Raw genomic sequence first — 4,455 nt, 5'->3', positions numbered from 1 at the left:
TTACGTATTGCTCAGCCGAAAATGTTTAGGCCTCATGATGCGAAACTAAGGCGACTAGCTCCAAGAGGCTCTAAGAACCCCGATCACCCACCACAGCAGGTACCTATTCGCTACCGGTATACTTGGCACTTCATGTTGGAGTGTCGTCTATAGTCCCAAAGGTTAACATCGATACTGGCTTAGACTCACTCTACCAGGATCTCATCATGCTTGGTCCGATTGGTGAGAAACATGAAACAAGAAAGGACAGTGGACTCGACTCTCAGCCATCTCAGCTCTGGCTTTTTGAGTCCCAATAGTCTATCCTGGCGAGAACATCTTTCCAGCCAGGATACATGACGAATGTGGTGCGGATGGCCTCTATTTAGGAGGGCCATGCCCGGTGTTGGACGCATTTCCATAGAGGAATCGGGTCACCAACATCTTGCTAGCGTATCAGTCGAGAGCCACAGAGCCGTAGCCTTCTCTTGCGTTGGAAACGAGGAAGCCGGGTTTCTGTCTCTCGTACCACTCGCCGTATTTAAAGATTTCAAGGCTTTTTCCAAAAGCGGCTTGACTAAGGAGATGCACAAGTTGGAGGAGTTCATCTGCGGTCGGGACGTTGTCATTGAGTTCCCGGACCCTTGGCGTGGGAGGCTGGATCTGATGTGCTTGATGATCGCAGCACCAGCTCATGCACCTTTGCTACTCGTTGTTTCTGAGGAGTCCCTCTCTTCTTTCCTAGTTTCCTTATCTTCTTCTTGTTTTTCCCACTTCTAGTGGAGTGCTCCCGCCGCAGGTGGTGTTTAAAGGGTCGAATGTATTTTTATTTTTGGGATCCGACATGATGTGATTAAGCCACATGGGATTTACTTTCATAATTTCGTTTTGTTTTAAAATTTTATCCGGACATATTGTCTCAAAAAGCAGGGTTTAATAACCTAGGACCGATCCAGGTGAATCTGGTTGATAGCTTTGTACGCAGTTCAACAATTCTCTTTTATTTATTTTAAATAAATAAACTTTCATTCATAAATTATATCCGGAAAATTGCAGGAAAAATGGGAAAATAAAAATTTATTAAAAATCAAACTTTTCTTTTTTGATTTTCTAATGAAAACGAGGGAAGATCGACGAATCAAGGATTAAAATTTTAAATCCTTGCCTTGAATATTGGTTTTGATTATAAAAGCAAATTATTAAATCCTCATTTGAAGTAGAATAATGATCTCGATGAGTATAGGAAGCCTTCTTAGCCTCGCATAGCCATCATCGGTTGGCCGACGAGTGTCGATAACATACGAGGGGATGAAAAGGATGCGCAAAAGCTAGCGCAGACTCGACCGAAGGACCTCGGGAGAGATGAAAGGACGATGGGCAAGATCCGATTCGAGGCAAGTTAGTTCTAAGAAAAGGCGTCTGGTTTCTGCCGGTTCACGAGTAGCGAGAGATTTCAAAGGAGTTAAGGTAAAGGGAAAAGAGCGGCGGAAAGGAACGCGGTTGGTTGCATCTAAGGTACCGATGATATGCAAACGCGACCGCGCCTGAAGGGTGTGTTTTGACGATGGCCAACCTCCGATGAAGGATGAACCAACGACCGTGAAAGTGCGTGGTTTGACTAGTCTAAAGACAAAACCTAAATGAAAATCGGGTGATTTTAAAACCGGTCGATGACGGCGAACGAGTTCATCGGTTCGGTCTAAAACCGGTTCAAAGACGGTTCAATCGATCGGTTCGAGTTATATACGAATCGAGATCGGAGGCCGGTTCAACCTGGTTCAGGCGAGCGAGGTTGAGCGTAGGTCGATCCGTTAATTAATCCTTGGTCTGAAAGTTTCTAGAATTGTTATGCATTTTGGTTTAATTTAGATCATCAATTATGATAATCTATATATATGCACAAGAGAAGAGCTGCATCATATATAAAATTTAAAATAAATTATTAATTTTATTATCACGTTGGACACATTGCTCAACAAGCACCTATGCCTTGATGATGTGTGGGTCAGAATTCAATATTATAGTTTTCCGATAAATACTATATATAAAGATTCGATCACCATACCACAAGACCATGACAAATGCATATCTTTCAACCTAAATAGGCGTACATATTAATATTATGCTGTGATGTTTTACTATAAATTCTAGATGAGTGGATAATTTTTGTTAATTAATAAAATAATTATTGATAACTACATCAATCCTATAATGCAACACATTATATGTTTCTAATTGATGTATTATGAAATAAATAAACAAACAATAAATAAGTAAGAATAGAATTCACTGATTTAGGCATAAAACTTAAAATTGGAAAAACTTAGTGTGGATGGCTCTCATCATTTAGCTTTAAAAGCCTACGACCCGGCTAAGCTTGTCCCAACCATATCCAAAGTTAATGTTTGACTTGCGGTCGACGCGATCTAAATAAACGGCGATTAGATATGATATTATTTTTAAATGATGGGCTAACCCACGGACACTGCTCTGGACTTTTAGGGTCTGATTGACGAGGCGACCGTGATCCGGCCCATTGGTTATTACTAAATAGTAATAATAAAAATTAAAATATTACAAATGATTGATTGAAAATAAACATCATCCGAAAGAAATAGCCCCAACTACCAAGTTGGGTTTAATTCCTAATTGTCATGGAGCCAACTTCATGAGTCGTATCGTCATGCCAACGAACGATTTCCTGCATGATTTATCTTTGGAAGAGATTTATTTTCAGTCGATCAATGAAAGACATAGAGTCCGATTTTATGTAGAATGGAAAACACATATGATTAAGAAAGTAGTGAGGTGCTAATCTAGTTTTGATGTAATTATATTGTAGTGATGCAGATATTTTTCTCGGGTAAAAAATGTAAATAATACTAATCAATTAATAAAATTTATTTGTACTTATTTTTATTTTTATTTTTATTTTAAATCATCACTAAAGTTTAATAGTAAGTTAAAATATATATATATATATATATATACAACGAGCCGGTTTGAGGCAAATGCAGCGGATTAATCCAGAGCCAAGCCTGTAATGTGTGAGCCATGGGTTCGCATTTAAAATTGGAGCTAGCTCGGCCCATCAAAACTATTTATGAGGTCTGTCATATATAGGCTTGGTTTTGGATCAAAACCTTTTATTTTCAGGGGGAGATGAACTGCCCAACCCAATGATAAAGGGAGAAGTGCGGATAGAGGTCAAAATATCACAACTTGGCATTCATAGTGCATTTTTATATTGAGTCATAAACTATCAGGTTCTACTAAAATTCAAATTGACAATTCCTACTAAAACTCAAATTGATGACTACAATTATAATCCTATGATATGCTTAATGCAAAGCTATAATTCAATTATAAATAAGAGCTCTATGTAATTATAAGCCGGGTCTCTAAAGTTGCAACTGACTAATTAAATCTTAGTTTGTATACGAATAAAATTTGAGTCATAAACTCTAACAAAATATATATACATAATATCACTAATTACATTATTTCTCATAGTATAATTTGCTTATACAATGCCCTTCTAATTGAAGGAGAGGTTCGTTTGCATGATATATATATGTATATATATATTATACATCAAAAACTTTATCACACCAATTCATATCAAGCATTTGTGGATTTCTTCCATCTATCTTCACTCAAATATTACCATGAATCTCTAGCTTGAGTAAAAAGAGAAATGCTTATACATGAAGTTTGAGCTGATAAAGAGAATATTATTCTTAATATTAGTGGTTTAATATAATCACTGAATCTAAACGGTGAGACTAAATTTAACATAAAAAGGAGTCTCAATTTTTCCTTTTGAGAACTGAGAAGTAAACCATGTTGGAGGAAATAAAGATCAAGGACCTATTATTCTTTAATTTATATTTACTTGACTTATGCATCTATATCAAAAAGGTTAACCTTGGTGCATGAATTCAAAACTCAGAAGACAGGTTCCATGCCTTCAATAATTTCACTCATTAATTTGTAAAATCAGTAATTAAATACTTTGATCATTTAAAGCAAAAACTTTGGTGCATGAATTCAAAAACTCAGAAGACAGGTTCCATGCCTTCAATAATTTCACTCCTTAATTTGTAAAATCAGTAATTAAATACTTTGATCATTTAAAGCAAATTAAAGTTAATTAGATAACAATTAATAAAGGTGGCGGATAAAATTAAAGCCAATTCCGTACAAACGAATAAAACAAATGCGTTAATTTTGCCAACACCGATTGAGATCTTTTCTAATATAGAAGTAAATCATCTCTAGCTTAGAAAATATATGTCATCTCTAATACAGTACAGGAATATTCTTATAGAAAATCACTAAAAACTATATATATAATTATGGATAATATTTTTCAAACACAATGCAAAACTGGACAATAGATCGATCAAAATAACATTAATTAAAGAAATCACTAAACTTAAAAATACTAAAGTTTTATAATCTAATTTAATTTGA

The sequence above is a fragment of the Dioscorea cayenensis genome, chromosome 10 (assembly GCF_009730915.1).
Source record: "Dioscorea cayenensis subsp. rotundata cultivar TDr96_F1 chromosome 10, TDr96_F1_v2_PseudoChromosome.rev07_lg8_w22 25.fasta, whole genome shotgun sequence".
In the NCBI taxonomy this organism is placed as follows: Eukaryota; Viridiplantae; Streptophyta; class Magnoliopsida; order Dioscoreales; family Dioscoreaceae; genus Dioscorea; species Dioscorea cayenensis.
The sequence above is the reverse complement of the archived record's forward strand: the minus strand, read 5'-3'. Positions refer to the sequence as shown.